The 16,501-nt window shown below is 39.2% G+C and overlaps 2 pseudogenes across 2 annotated transcripts; one reads left to right on the top strand and one right to left on the bottom strand.

Annotated features, from left to right (window-relative positions):
* The first annotated feature begins 1,365 nt into the window (after positions 1–1,365).
* Positions 1,366–6,645, top strand: LOC148722454 (uncharacterized; annotated as a pseudogene). Its single transcript, XR_015992629.1, has 4 exons — positions 1,366–3,228; positions 3,568–4,189; positions 4,862–5,116; positions 5,420–6,645. The product of XR_015992629.1 is annotated as an uncharacterized LOC148722454 (transcript).
* Positions 6,646–6,874: 229 nt separating this feature from the next.
* LOC148722453 (ATP-dependent DNA helicase Q1-like) lies at positions 6,875–16,118 on the bottom strand (annotated as a pseudogene). The gene is made up of 3 exons (XR_015992811.1): positions 16,095–16,118; positions 8,836–9,269; positions 6,875–8,318 (listed from the first exon to the last, which is right to left on the bottom strand). The product of XR_015992811.1 is annotated as an ATP-dependent DNA helicase Q1-like (transcript).
* Positions 16,119–16,501: the final 383 nt, after the last annotated feature.

Below are 16,501 nucleotides of genomic sequence, written 5' to 3'. Positions count from 1 at the left end.
GCTTTCATGTCCTCAATGAAATCTGTGTTTTGATAAGAGGAACCAGTAAATGAGAGACTATATGCCTTGAAGTCGAGAAATGTGATAAGGAATACCATGACATGAATAAAGCTACAAACCATGGAAAGAAATATAGCTGCATTCGAGGAAGAAGTATAGAAAGACCACATGACTTAAGGCTACAAACTTCTGGGCTTTCAGTCTCTAAAGCGACTCATTGTCATTTGTCTGGGGAACTGTTAAAATTAAACCTCGTTTCTTTCATTAGGCATTAAAGGAAAGTAAAGAATGGACGGCGTGGCGTGACTTTCAAAAGAGCACTGATGTCATAATTATGCAAATAAACTGATGGAAAATCCCCGAACCTGCTGCCCGTTAGTTGAAGAAACGTGATAACTCACGTTGTGTTACGTTTCGGTTGATTACTCTTGTATTCAGTACAATGAAATATATGAAGTTCATATATTTTGAACTGCGGTATTAGACACGCATGATGCACGATCCTCGCAGTAGATAGCGCTATTTATGCAATAGCGAAAATCAGACCTGAAAAAAATCAGGCCTGTACGGGATTCGAACCACTGACCTCTGCGATACTAGTGCAGCGCTCTTACCAATTGAGCTAACAAGCCAACAGGGAGCAGGCCGTTAAGTTGATTCGTAATAAACCCGTGAAAGTGATAAATCAGTACAATGAAATATATGAAGTTCATATATTTTGAACTGCGGTATTAGACACGCATGATGCACGATCCTCGCAGTAGATAGCGCTATTTATGCAATAGCGAAAATCAGACCTGAAAAAAATCAGGCCTGCACGGGATTCGAACCACTGACCTCTGCGATACTAGTGCAGCGCTCTTACCAATTGAGCTAACAAGCCAACAGGGAGCAGGCCGTTAAGTTGATTCGTAATAAACCCGTGAAAGTGATAAATCAGTACAATGAAATATATGAAGTTCATATATTTTGAACTGCGGTATTAGACACGCATGATGCACGATCCTCGCAGTAGATAGCGCTATTTATGCAATAGCGAAAATCAGACCTGAAAAAAATCAGGCCTGTACGGGATCCGAATACCGCATGATGCATGTTGCGTGTCTAATACCGCATGATGCACGATCCCCGCAGTAAATAGCGCTATTTATGCAATAGCGCTATCTACTGCGAGGATCGTGCATCATGCGTGCGAGGATCGTGCATCATGCGTGTCTAATACCGCAGTTCAAAATTTATGAACTTCATATATTTCATTGTACTGATTTATCACTTTCACGGGTTTATTACGAATCAACTTAACGGCCTGCTCCCAGTTGGCTTGTTAGCGCAATTGGTAAGAGCGCTGCACTAGTATCGCAGAGGTCAGTGGTTCGAATCCCGTGCAGGCCTGATTTTTTTCAGGTCTGATTTTCGCTATTGCATAAATAGCGCTATCTACTGCGAGGATCGTGCATCATGCGTACTCTTGTATTGTTTGAAAAACGTTTTTTGATCATGATAGTAGCTTAGAGACTGTATATCAGCAGATTTTAGTTTCAGAAAAGCATACGCATTGTTATTTATGAGGGTAATGCTGAGTTATTTTACTGAGTCATCGTTGACGTCTGGTTGATGAAAGGTAAATCAAAATAAATTTAAAAAATCAAATTTGAAGCGCAGCTTTTACTCTACAGGTTGAGACGAGCACATAGCTACTTCCCTGTTTGTAATAAAGGACTTTGGTTCGACGTAGCACGTCTTTACGATTCCCGCCCGAAAAATGTGCGAATTGTGCTCCTAAAATTACATGCCTCGATCAGTTCACATGCTTAGGACGCGTTTGGATTATACGAGCATTCACATCAAGTTTAGGCGGAGCTTCCGGCGGAGTTATCTCGGCAGTTGTCAGTAGTTACTAAGGTCCCGGAAGTTTTAATCAGCCAATTACATAGTCTCCCTCGCAGCCGTATTTTCGGATGTCACGCAACGCTTCCCCAAAAAGAACGGCTGCTGACAACCGAACTACATTCCTTTCTTATTGTCCTTGCGGTTTGTTCGCGGTCTATTGAACAGACCAATCACATACCAGAAAATCTGAATGATGTAAGATTTCGCGCGAAAATGTGGGATGTGGCAGATCTAGCTATCATGTGGGAAGAAACACCAAAGAAATTTGACGATGAGAGCTCAAAATGTTTCACATGTTCATCCTTGTGCCCAGGTAAAGATAGAGTATACATTTTTGGGAAAACTTCTCACAATTTCGTTGAAATTATAAAATCTACGCTTAACGTAGACGTCAACTGCTACGCCAACGACACGAACGCTAGATTGTTTGTTTGCAAGACATTGTGCTACAAGCGGTTGTTAAAGTTTCAGCGAGTAACTGAGAAAGTTGAAGAAGCTAAAAGGGAAATACAAGACGCCTTTCAATCAAGGCCAAGGGCTAAACGCTTGCTTCGACGTACAGATGGAGATCAGGCGGAAAAAAGCGCTTGCTTGCCGTCAACAAACCGGGCGAAGGCTTCGAGAACACTGCAATTTAGCTCGGCCAACGTCTCCTCTACTACTTGTACTTCTATATTTGCCAGTCCGCCACTGCTAGCTGGATCGAACTCGATCAGTTCTGTTCGTGGCTTCTTATCACCGGTACAGGAAATCGGCCCGAATTATCGAGTGTTTCCGCACGTTGGTACAACGCAAGACTTTCGCCCCCCTTTGAGCTCAACCCCTTTGTGGTCGTCGGCAAACCTCAGTGGAAACAGCCGCGTGGAAACTCAACAAGTGAGGCTATCCGTACAGTATCCCAGCAAAAGCCTGAACAAAACTCTGCACGGAAGTTATGAGAAGGTTGGTAAAGCACTCGCTCATGGGGTTCCCTCAAGCATTGCGACAGCAGTGATGAATTGTCCACCGGTGAGAAATCAAATTTTAAGAAAGGTCATGAAAGTAGTCTCAAATGAAGTAACTGGTCTGTGTTCAAAAGCAAATCCTTCGATTCTCTGAAAAACGAGAAAAAAGGATCTGGAGAAGTTTGATGTAGAGGATGTTTGTAAGGAGTGGCGCGAGAGAGCGCCAGTTTTTTACTCCTTTCCTCTTACGACTGCTGTAAACAAGAACACGAAAAATTTCACGTGGTTTGGAAGCCTCGCAGTTGCAGGGTCTGTTCTCTTAAAACAGAGAAACCGTGAGATGAATGCCACTTCCGCGATTATGGGTGTTATTCTCAAGAGTAAGGCAGAGGAGGTATGCTTTTAATTTGTTTCAATGAATTTACCTTTATTAAATGTGTTCTTGGCAAAACGCAAATGTTGCTTTGACAGATATGGTTGCTTGGCAGCTAATTTCCTATTTACATTTACCACTTACCGACCGTTCATTATTTTATTATTCGTGTCTAATATGTTCTCGCGGAAATTCTCACGAATTAGTTGATTTTGGGAAGCATTAAAATTAAGGCGTACTTCATGTCACTATTATTATGAATATTATTATAATAGTATTACTATTATTGAATTTTAGTTGTCCAAAAGCAGGGCGAAAAAAATTGTTTATGACCCTGTGATCTTCCCTTTAACCCAATAGGCTATCCTCTGCAGATTCAACAAGTTGAAGTTTACCACCTCAAACTGCCAAACTTTGAGAACTGTGGATACATTGGGTGAAAACCATGACAGCTATTTAAAACAGATGAGAGAGAGGATTACAAAGGAAAATGAAGATCTGCACCTGCTTAAAGAGGAGATCAAAACTTTTACTAATGTGCATTCTCATCTTTCTTCTGGATCAACATGTAACTGCAGTGAAGAATTGTCTGTACTGAGGAAACAAGCATTTGAGTCGGAGAAGTCCAGTCATCCAGGTTTTGTTATTTCATTTGACAATTTGGATATTCAGTTGCAAAGGAAAAGTATGTCAATGGAATCACAAAACCGGGATTACCACCGGGTAAATCACCAGATGATTGGGAACCGTGTGTCTGGGGCTCATCTGAAATCGAAAGGACCGCAGGCAAACCTCGAGGAAGTTTCAAACCTCAAATTTCTTCCTACAGTCGATGACCAACAGCGACAACAGTCCAACTATATTATACTCACATCACAGATCCTGGTTAAACTACTTTGATGTTTTGGCTGTTATGAAGGATGCATGAATCCTTCATATCCCCCACAAATACACAAATGAGATGGCTCAGAAGACCAAAAAGGTATTTTTTTTAATGTGTAAAAGTATTACCTAGTATGCCTTAAGAATGCAACTACAAACCTATATATACCATGAACAATAGCATCTATAGGTATTTATGACCAGGTGACCATTATATACAGGGTGGTGGCTTTATAAAGATACAGAAAATATAAGGCCAAACTAAATTTTTGGGAATTTGTTCTGTACGTGACTGTAATAGTCACAGGGTAACAGCTACATACAGGGCCCTTATACACAGGTTTGACTGTATATTAGAAAGCATGCATTCTTTTGCTTTCCTTACAATTATGTACTAGATAAACACCCCACAACACTAGGAGAGAATAAATTTGGCTAAAAGTAGGATTAGTTTATAATAATCAATTTTTCAGAAATTATGTCTGAGGAAAAAAGATGCAAATGAAATTTAAACATGAATGAAATGGGGAATAAAGGAATGAATGGATAGGTAATAAATGTTACTGTTAGATAACAGGTTTGGGATTCTTTCATAAGGGCTTGATGGTTGATATGTAGCCATAGGTACCCAAAATATTGTTTTAGTAACTTTTATACACCATTAGATGTTTGTGCTGTAGTTTGTTTACTGCCCAAGTTATGTTTTCAACTCTTAAAATAACCGCATGAGGTTTTAATTATCTTTGAAAGTTGAATGTTGTTTACTTTTCAGGTTCCACTCGGCATCATTTTCAAAAATGAGAATGTCAATGAGGACATGGTTTCCATCTTGCAGCAATTCTTTTCCTACCTTCCAAAAACTGGTGATGAGGGTGTTGATGGTCAGCTATTCTCCGGTGACCAACTAACAGTCAAAAGGGCAGTTAATGTCATTTCCTCTGTAGCAAATGGTCTTACTCCTCAGGATCGTTTGGAAGGCATCAACCCTCAGTTGGGTGACTGGCATGCAGCTGTGAAAGTTCTCAGTGTAGGTACCACAACTATTAATAGCTAGTTGGAGCAATAAATTATTAGCTTAAATTAACTTTGTCAAAGGAGTGTCTTGTTTTAAGTAAGTTTATTCCGAGTGGGGTTCCTAGCTCCCCAGATTGTTTTGACTCAGGCTTTAAAAGATGAGAAGATTCTTAACAGCAGTCACTTTGATAATAATAATGAAAGACATTCCGATCGTTGCTATATTAACTTATAAATTATTATTATTAGAATTTCCCCCAATCTTTACCTGACACCTATCAAATCAACAAGTACTAATCATAATTTTTTTCAACAGCTAATATACTCCAGATTTTTTAGTGGCAAGTCAGATTCCGATCTCTGTACCCTTTTCTCAGACCGCACACTTGTCAACAGGAGGAATGTAACAGGTGACCCTCATTCTTCTTACCGAGCAAACAGGGACTTTCTCCTTGTCATTTTTCAGTCGCAAGTGATCACAGCTGCAATGACAGTGTTAGGATTTGCTGACAAATCAGGTGCCCCAGCACACTCCCCCCTACCAAAAGACATGGACAAAATGAGAAAAGCTGAGAAACTTGAGTTCCTCCATGCCATCTCAGAAAAGGTGGTTGATTCTTTTATATTCCAGTCGGGTGAAGAATTGAAACAACTAGTGGATGGGGTTTTGACCGAAGAGAAGGATATTTTGCAGCAGCAAGAACTTACTGCCGAGGGGAGACTTCCCTGCAGATTCCCAGGGTGCAACAAGTCCTTCAAGTACAATGGCAAAACAAGAAGGAACCATGAACTGTCCCATGATCCACCTGTTCAGTTTGATGATTCTTTGTTACTGACCCTATATTCACCTGGATGCACAGACCCTCCAGAAGAGAGCAAAGCAGGTGATGATGTGTACAACTACAACTGTGCACTTCTGACAGATTGCTTTTTATTTTTCAATTTTCTTGATGCCATTAAAGAAGGAGATGGTGCACGGATTATGAGGCAATACAAGTACATCATGCTATATTGTAGGGCTGATGGATTACACAGCACAAAGTATGCACTAGAATGTTTGTATCAGTTTTTCCTAGTGGGTGGACTATTATCACAAAGAGACACTGAGTGGTTTGTTTGAAATCGCTCTGTCAACAACAGTGGTTAAAAAGGTTCTAACATCCCAATTGATGAAGACACAGAACATGACAACAATGCCATGAAGCAAGCCATTAGAAACCTTGGGCCTAATGTCACTGAGAATGCTGTTCAGAGAATATCTTACGCACGAAGTCCAACAGCATCAATACTGGAAAACCTTGACGATAGCATCAAACGGCAGTTGCCATCTGGCAAACTTTCTCTTGGAAGTCTAGAAAGGGATTTAAATGAGCTCATCAAAAGAGCATTTGAATTCAAAATATTCAATGAAGTTGAGGCATGCAGCTACAAAATATTCAACAGCTTCCAGAGAGACAGACTTGCCAATTTGGATGTCTAGCTTGCACCCAATGGATAAAAAAGCACAAGAAAAACATCACTTGGGGAATTAGGGCAAGATGAACATTACCTTACCTTAAATTTGACAAGAAACATTGTAATTATTACAAAGAAAAGAGCCATTTTTTTTGTATTTTTTAACTTATGGGCAGGTTACATTTTTGATTCCCTGACACTTTTTAAAGATGGCAGGAATCCATACTCTCAATTTTTTGTCACTTTTGAAATAAGATGGTTGATTTCTGGCAGCATCTTTGTCTCTGGAGCGTCCTTTGTTCTTTTTACAACAAAACACCATTACACAGTGTATTTAAATGAGATCATCCAAATTCTTGGCCTCAACATTTGCTAGTACAGCTAAAGGTAGTTCAATTTCTTGGGAATTACAAACAGGTTCCTGCTCTAATAAAGAATCGTCTATTTGAGAAAGAGACATTGTCTAAAATCATGTCAAATAAATCATCATCTTGGAGAAATTCATTCCAGTCATCAAGAAGCTCATCATCAAAATCATAGTCATTCTCCTCAGAAGGAGAGGGGTCAAATAGCTGTATCCCAGAACCCACACATCATTAAAAACATTGCTGATTACTTTCAGAATCTCCCGTGCATGACACATATCCCATATCTCCACAAATCGATACACATCTGATAAACTGAAAATTACATGCAAATTATCCAAAACTTGGGTGATTTGGTGCTTGGAGAATCCTAGCATGAATTGTAAATTTGTGAGTGTCCTCACATTACCATGAGCTGTCGTGTTCAACAGTTTGATAAGAATGGTCTTGTAGTATTGAATCAGGAGACCTTCAACAGTTTTTCTCTGCTCTGCATCCACTTGCCTTTTTTCAATTGATGCACCATTGTTTTCTTTCTTTTGAGCACCAGGATAGGATGCAAAAGTTCCACAATCAGGCAAACCACATTTGCAATCAGCAGCACAGTTGTTGCAGTAAAGATGGGGGACTTCGTGCTGCCAAGTGGTACATTCAAAGTGCTTCAGCAACTCCTGTCTTCTGCAATGATTTGTTTTCACATATTGTTTCATATGGCCATCATCATGGGCTAGAAGGATCCCATGGTATAAAATGTACACAGCACTTTGAGTACCATCCCTGCCTGCTCTCCCAGTTTCCTGAATATAGGATTCCACATTTTTGGCAGGTCGATAGTGAATGACTCTATGCACTCCCTTACAATCTATCCCCATTCCAAAGGCAATAGTAGCAATCAACAATCTAATAGTTCCAGATAATGACTGGAAAGAGAGAAGAATTTTCTCTTTGTTTGCAGGTGGTGTACAAGAGTGCAGCATTTCCACAAGTGCATTACTTGGATCCTCATCACTTCTGCTAAAAATATCTATCCCAAGCATGCCTTTGATCATTCCGTATAAAATACTGCATTGCTTGATAGTCTGGCAATAAATAATTGTTCTTTCGCATAACGTGCCTTTTGAATTTAACTTTTCCACCAGCCACTCAAAATAGAACTCATGCTCAGTATCTTTTTGCATACATTGCACAATGTAAGTAACATTTGACTTGTTTGGGCCCTCTTGGACTTCAAATGGGTTCTCCATAAGAAGGATGTTTAAAATAGTTTCTTTTGTTACTTTTGTTGCCGTTGCAGTCAAAGCAATCATTTTTGCATTTGGTGCTAATGAGCGCAGCTCGTGAAGTTGGCCATAACACTCACGGAATTCTGCCATTTTATTGTCCTCAGATGTTCCCCTGTAATGTAAACAGATTAGTGACTTGAGAATGAGAAATTAAAGGAAACAATAAAAATAAAAAACAACAATAATAATGACAATTTCCTTAATTCCCGTTTAAAGATTGAATATCTGTTCAAAGTATATCATTTTTTAAGAGTTTTCCAGGAAAGCTAGGTTTCTAGACATACTGAACTTTCCAGTGCATGCATGGTATCTGCAATAATTTTAGCAGAGGAGAGGGAATAATTATTTTTTAATGCTATTTAAAAACTGGATCAATTCAGTACCAGGTTATTAGTCCGTAAAATTTGACAAATTAAAAAACGGGTCTAAAATGCCGTTTATTATGTAGCTTCCATATTTATTAATAGTCCATCAAAAAATGACTAGACAAACACCATTCAAACTATGTAAGCTTAGGAGCGTGTTTCTTTCGCATTTTTGCTCACATTTATGTTTAAAATATGAGTGAAACTGCTCCTTGGAAAGTTTAACGTGTCAACAATGGAAATCGAAATAAACGTCAGACCTACCAGTGCCGTAAAACATGAGCTTCGTCGACAGCAACAGCACAAAGTTTCCTAGAGTCGCCATCACTCGTTCATAAGCCATGCTTCAGGTGAGCCATATACAATTGAATATTCTCCTTTCTCTATCTTTGCACGGTCAACTTCAACGTTTGAAGAAATATTTACGGCAGACAGGCCAAGACTTCTCAAATACTTCACTTGATCTTCCATCAGACTAATCAATGGGGAGACAACAACAATAATATGACCACTTTCATCGGTAACATGGTCAAACACGAGCGGAGTGCTTGATATGTTAACGATTTCCCGGATCCTGTAGGCAAGTTAACAAAAACATCTTCTTTCTCGACTAAAAGTTTTGTAATTGCAAGCCTCTGGTGGGCATTAAGCTCGGAAATTTTGAACTTTGACGACGCTTTGCGAAAAGCTCCTTCAAGCTAAATACAGGAATTGCACCGACCTGTGATTGGAAGTTAAAAATAGCATTAGTCACGCTGTTGAGCTCAAGAGACTTGTAGATCACGTAGGCATTTGTGGTCGAAAGTTATGTTAGCATTAAAAATCTTTCCTCTTTTCAAATCAAATAAACACAAACTTTTATATTATCGCTGGAAGAGAAATTTTCGGGTCAAATCTACTTCGGTAAAGGGGTAAATTTATGCCGTGGATTCGCTACCTACCGTTCGTTAATCATGGTCGAAAATTCACCACTGAAACAGCAATACTATTTGTTTTCGCTTCAGTATCGAGCAGTTTTCGTTCGTTTCGTTTCCCGAAAAAAGAGAATTTTCAAGGTTTCTAAACAGCGGTATCTCATTAATTAAATCATGTAATCGACACCGAAATTAAGTATTCTTTCCGGTGCAATTCCTGAATTTAATAGTTGAAAGCGTTAAAGGCAACAAAAGTACCGGGTCGAAAGCGCGTTCAGAACGGGAGCTGTGGGCAAAACAACTTCGCTAGTGAAGATTTAAGGCTCTGGACTGAAGGAAGAAAGATTATCGCGTTCGGCGTTTCCATTTTTCACCGCTGGAAGTCGAATAATCGGGCCGGTGCAATTCCTGTCTTTAAGACTTGCGTTACAGAAAGGAATTGCACCAAGAGCGAAACGTTTGCAAATAGAACATATTACACAGCGAGTCAATTAACGAACGAAAACTGCTCGATACTGAAGCGAAAACAAATTTTATTGCTGTTTCAGTGGTGAATTCTCGACCATGAATAACGAACGGTAGGTTGCAAATCCACGCCATAAATTTACCCCTTTACCGAAGTAGATTTGCAGACCCGAAAATTTCTCTTCCAGCGATAATATAAAAGTTTGTGTTTATTTGATTTGAAAAAAGGAAAGATTTTTAATGCTAACACAACTTTCGACCACAAATGCCCACGTGATCTACAAGTCTCTTGAGCTAAACAGCGTGACTAATGCTATTTTTAACTTCCAATCACAAGTCGGTGCAATTCCTTTATTTAGCTGCAAGTGCTCGTTCAAGCGCCGCCATTTGTGTTGTGTCCACGTGAGGATCGCGATAGAAAACGATATCTAATTGGACAAGCCTAAAAAGATGAGTCTGGCGCGAAAAGGTTCCTAAAAATGAAACCCGAGCTGTGATTGGCCAATTCTGAGAAAGGGATACCAACTGGATATCAAGTAAAAAGCCCCAGAAAGGAAATTCGGCCAACGATTCTATCGAAAGTTATGAAGATGAGTACAACTCAAATAATATTTATGTGTGTTTTTTCCGCTGTCATCGGCGCTTTAATATCATTTCTATTGTCGAAGTTTTTGAACCTGCATGGGAGAAGAGAAGTAAAGAGGAAGAAGATCCCAGAAGAACACGACGAAAGGTTTAGTTGATTACGTTGAACCCAGGTGAGTGGAACGTGAACATTTTGAAGTATTTGATGCGATTCTCATTTGGTAATGATCGCTCTGATTCTCCTCGTTTGAAAGTCGACTTTTGTAGCTTTTGAAAGGTTTAGTTTATCAAAATTGACTGCATTCAACTTGGGTGAGTGAAGAATTGTGAACAATTTGTTACGAGTCTCTGCCAAACAAGGGATACGATAGCTTGGTGCGGCGATCTTAAATTCTTTTTTTTTTCTGTTCTTTATTTTCTCTTGCAATCCGTTTAAAAAAAAAATGTGTACATTTATTATTTGTCATTTGTCCAGCCATCATTTAGATCGAGACCGAATTAAAAAAGCCAGTATTTTTTTTTTCTGTGAACACGCGTCCTCAGCCGTCATTTGTCAGGTCGTGATCAGTAGAGAGACGCAGCGTGGCTACCTCGAGATACTCCTCTAGAGGTCTTCAACCGATACCTGACTTCAGCCACTGAGATAATCCATTTGATTTTGAGAAAATGTGTACATTTATTATTTTTCATTTGTCCAGTCATCATTTAGATCAAGGCCGAATTAAAAAAGCCAGTATTTTTTTTTTCTGTGAACACGCGCCTTCAGCCGTCATTTGTAAGGTCATGATGAGACGTAGCTTGGGACGCGGCAGCTTGGCCACCTAGGGATATTCCTTTGGAGGTCTTCAACTAGCACCTGAGTTCGGTCACTAAGATATTGTTCTAGATGTTCGCATGTGGTGTCATCGCACCAACTCAGGCTATAATTATCGACGTTTTCCACAATTCATCGTAGTCATTTTTTCCACGTAACTCTTGCGTGGATCGCGTGGCTTCGTGCGTGATTCTCTCGCGTTCGTAAACGTGAATATTGCGAGTGGTCCTCAAGGTGGCTCGTACCAGTTTCCTCGCGCGGGGAACAGATCACTCTTGCGTCACACGCGAGAGAAACATGCGAAAGAAACGCGAGGATTTTTTACTAGCGACTAAATACAGGAATGGCTCCGAACTGTCATTGGATGATAAAAATAGTAAAAGTTAATAAGTTACAGCTTAACTCCTTGCACGTGAGTATTGTTTAACCGTGTGTCTCCAAGCGGAACAGTGAAATATCAATGCGACTGAAAACTCTGATGTGTCAAATAAGAGATGGTTACTTACATAACGAAGGGGAGACCTTTCTAGTTCAGCGATATTCCATCTGCTGACTTGTTCCGCTGACTAAACTCATTTAGTCAGTTCAGACTCAGTTCAGGTGGACGACTAGAGACTAGAGCCATTCCTGTATTTCACCGCTGGCAGGAATGGCTCCGACTCATGCGTTTATTAATTTTCTTTTTTTTTTTTTTTTTTTTTGTTTTGGCGAAATAAATTTTAAACTGAAATAAAATCGAAAGAATCATGATACCTTGACATGATTCAGTGCGAGAGTTCCTACCACTGGTTTGACTGGTATGACATTCTTTTTTGGTTTGTTTCGTTTTTTCCTTTATTCAGGTATAGTGGAGTTGTTAAAAATTACCAAGCGAAATTAAAGTAATCCGTGACTTTTTTCCTTTAGGTGTTGTGCAAAAATAGATAAGGAGCCCGATGAATGGATTTGTCTTTCATGTGAACAGTTTTCCCAGAAAGTCAATGTTCCACTAAGAAAACTCCCTCGATTGCGGCCAAGCCACATTCTCCAGCAGACCATGCTGTAAATTAAAAATATCGGTCGGAGCGTCACGTAACATTGCGTGATTTTCGAAACGTGACATACAGTTACTGCATTATTTTAAAACTTAGACACTACGTGGCCCCGTATTTATTTAAGAGGGCTTCACTTACAAGCATTGTAATCGAATATGATGAATATAGGAAGTTCATATATTTTGAACTGCGGTTATAGATACGTATGATGCACGATCCTCGCAGTAGAGAGCGCTATTTATGCAATAGCGAAAATCAGACCTGAAAAAAATCTGATTTTCGCTATTACATAAATAGCGCTCTCTACTGCAAGGATCGTGCATCATACGTATCTATAACCGCAGTTCAAAATACATGAACTTCATATATTCATCATATTCGATTTATCATCACAGGTTTATTCGGAATCAACTTAACGGCCTGCTCCCAGTTGGCCTGTCAGCTCAATTGTTAGAGCGCTGCACTAGAATAGCAGAGGTCAGTGGTTCGAATCCCGTACAGGCCTGATTTTTTTCAGGTCTGATTTTCGCTTTTGCATAAATAGCACTCTCTACTGCGAGGATCGTGCATCATACGTAAGCATTGTAATTTCCAACTTAAGAAGAACTTAATAAAAAGTACTTTTGATTTTATCTCAGTTTAAAAATTATTTAGCCAAAACGAAAAAGACATTAATAAACTCATGAGTCGGAGCCATTCCTGTCAGCAGTGAAATACAGGAATGGCTCCAGTCTCTGATCGTTCCCTGAACTGAGCCTAGACTGACCAAATGGGTTTAGTCAGAGGAACTAGTCAGCGGATAACTCAGTCATCGCCAGATCACAGTTGAACGACCTCGCAGAACAAGAAAGGCCCTCCCTTCATTATATAAGTAACCATTTCTTGTTTGACACATCGGTGTTTTCGCTCGCATTGCTATTTCACTGTTCCGCTTGGTGACACACGGTTAAACAATACTCACGTGCAAGGAGTTAAGATGTAACTTATTAACTTTTGCTATTTTTATCATCCAATTACAGGTCGGAGCCATTCCTGTATTTAGTCGCTAGTGGTTTTTTTCTACTTATGTGAGAGGTTTACCTAAGAGCTTGTATTTGATGTGTTGAGCGGCCACTGTGAATGTAGGAGATAGAAACTAAGATAACGAAGACGATATTCGGAGAAGTAAAGGTTGCTTCACTTCACATTTAAAAGAAATATTCAACCGATATGAAATCTTGCGACGGCGAAAAAAAGAACTCAAGTGAAGGATAATCTACCTGAAGTGGAAGAAGACTTTGAAACTTCAAGGAAAATAATATGATATAGCCAGAAGTCGTGTGTAGGATTTTAAGATGAGCTCGGGAGGCTGTCTTTGACGGCTGTTTAATGATTTTCTTAGCAGTAAACGTCTGTTAAACATCAGATCGTAGGTGCTCGCGCGAGCACACGCAATTGTCAGCGGTAGCTAAAACAGATCATGAGCAAAAGTTGATCTTATGGAATCCAGATTTTTAAATGTGCGAGAACTCGCGTGGAAATTGCTAAACTCACGAAAGCTATTGCATGAAAACAAGTCCGGTGACCCCTTCTTTTTATTGTTCCAATATGATAATAACGTCGAAAGGAATCATCAGAAAAAAAACTAGAAAATTCTACGGAAGGAAATTTGCGATGTGTGAAAATTGCTTTTTTTCTAGATTTTCTGAAATTCCGTTGGGTAGAATTTTTTAAAAATCTTTGAGCATTTTCCTTTTCAAGTGCCAAAAGCAATCACTGAAAAAAAATCAGGGGGTCACTGCGTTAGTTTTTGAATTATTTAAGCCACAAGCTAAAAAATGCGTCTGAATACGCCTGTGAAAGCGTTGCCATGGAAACTGCTAGTGACGAAATGACACCTATTTTTGGATAACCAATTATTATATAATTCAACCCCGTAAAAGTGCTCAACTGGCCTTGGTCAGCCTTTCTGTTGTATTCTTTCAAAGTTACAAACCATCAAAAAGATGAAAACCGGTACGAGCCACCTTAATCCATGAATATTTGAAGTGATTATCAAGCCGTTGTAAATAGGGCACGTTTGCTTTCTGCCGGCTGAAGGCTGTTAATTTGTTTCTCACTTCCAAAGCTCGCGTCTTATGTGAGACGTGAAGCCAGAATATTTTGACATTTTTGACGTTTTTTAAGTGAAGCCTAAACTAATTAAACTTGTTGTTCACTGTAACCCCTTTGTATTTCTAGAAAAATGCAACCCACTGAAGGGCGGACAAAGAGGAGAAAAAGATCCATGATTCATTTTGAAGACTTCACTACAAAACGAACAGACTTGTTTTAGAACAGAACGCGTAGACATGTAAATCGTGAATTGTATCATTGTTTTTAATACTTGGCGATCAGCAGAAGCTAGAATCACTGTCAATCACTTTGCAAAACCTGTAATGCATGTGTACCAGCTGGAAAGCTGTTTAGATGTAGGACATGTCGACGCAAATAAGTTTTATGGTTTTCAGCAGCAGTGACCAGGTTTTTTTAATAGTCCTTTTTGTAATTGATAAAACTTAAAGTTATAACCTACAATGTGTTTTATCCACGCTTTGTTCACACATGAATGAGTAGTTAATGTTTTAAAAACAGATCGTTATGTCGCGTGACTTGTAATCAATTACAATAAGTATTTAAGGTCATGTTTTTGCCAGGCATTTCGCATGATTCAATTGTTTTTATAAGTTTTTTTGTCTCTCTTTCTTTTTGGATTAAAGTCAAACGTATCGATGTGTGAATGGAAGGTTAATAATTACTCAAAACTTGAACGCCGTAAAAGAATTTTCCGATGGCCGGCTATCTGTAATGAGAAGTCATGACCCGAATGGCTTTGTATTTGAACGTTTAGTAAAATCCCCGAAAAGTGAACTCAACCGTTGATTGGTTAGGATAGCTCTCCCTGATAATGTTGATCAGGTTAAAGAAAGGGGCAGAGATAATTTGGGAGAAAGAATTGATGTCTTGGTGCAATCTAGTTTTGCTCTTTTCTCTGAGCTTGTAAGCCAGCAGGATAGATGAGTTTTTAATAGGACTTCTATGCATTTGTTTGAGGAAATTTGTTTTTTCTAAGGAGGGTATTGAAAGCCGCAAGATAGTTATAGTTATCAAATCACAATCGACATCGAATCGAATTTAGTGTACAAGGGTCAGTGGGTGATTCGGATCCATTCAGAGACAAATCGATTCGATGCGCAACAACGATAATATTACATCGATGAAGGTTTGAAAAACAGCCATTTCGTGGTCAAATTATTTACCTGACAATCCGATCTCAAGGGTTTTCGTCAAAATCCTGAAAACTACAGCAGCAAACGAGTACTTATATTGTTCGTTAAAGAGAGAAGTCTAGAACAAAAAGGAAACCGATGTAACTGGTGTGACATTCCAACGAGCACTCAAGTTATCAGGTATGTCAGTAAGCTGTGGCAGAGAAAACGAGGGACCCCCAATACGGCACTTAAGTCGGTCTATCGCAATGTACTTCATAGTGGATGATTGTTTGGATATCGCCCTTGATTTTAACCAAATTACTTAATTGGACCTATAGACTAGCTGATATCTTAGTTGTTTCAGAAAAACGTGATCATCCCATATGAGCGTGTAATTCTGTGTTGCTAATTAATATTCAATTTCTTGTTGTATGTCAGTTTTACAATATGTAACGTTCAAACGCCTTCTCAGCTTTCATACCAGTTTGATGGAGCACATCGTCATTTTTTCGTCAAACTATTTCTGTGTTGCTCCAGCGGAGCGTTTGTGCAGGATTGAGCCTAACCTCTACCAGCGAAGGTAAGAGAGAATGGAAATATTTCTGTTGAATGATTCTGAGACATTGCGATACCTTACAGGAATGCGCAGAACCATTACATCGCCAAATCTGTGCATGCACTTGAGCTAAGTCGACGTTATACATAACCTGTGCCTCTAGTATTTTGTAAGCCTTACAAGATCCTATCGGCTAGAAGAGGATGTCAATGGAATGATAGTTTTTACGGCTAACAGTTAAAATTTTGTGAATTTCAAAACTGACGATTAATATCTTTCTGATGCAATTAAAAGGTAAAATCTTTGCAGTTAACTTTTTTTTACAACCAACG

This window comes from Stylophora pistillata, chromosome 10 (assembly GCF_964205215.1).
Source record: "Stylophora pistillata chromosome 10, jaStyPist1.2, whole genome shotgun sequence".
NCBI classification, from domain to species: Eukaryota; Metazoa; Cnidaria; class Anthozoa; order Scleractinia; family Pocilloporidae; genus Stylophora; species Stylophora pistillata.
The sequence above is the reverse complement of the archived record's forward strand: the minus strand, read 5'-3'. Positions and strand labels throughout refer to the sequence as shown.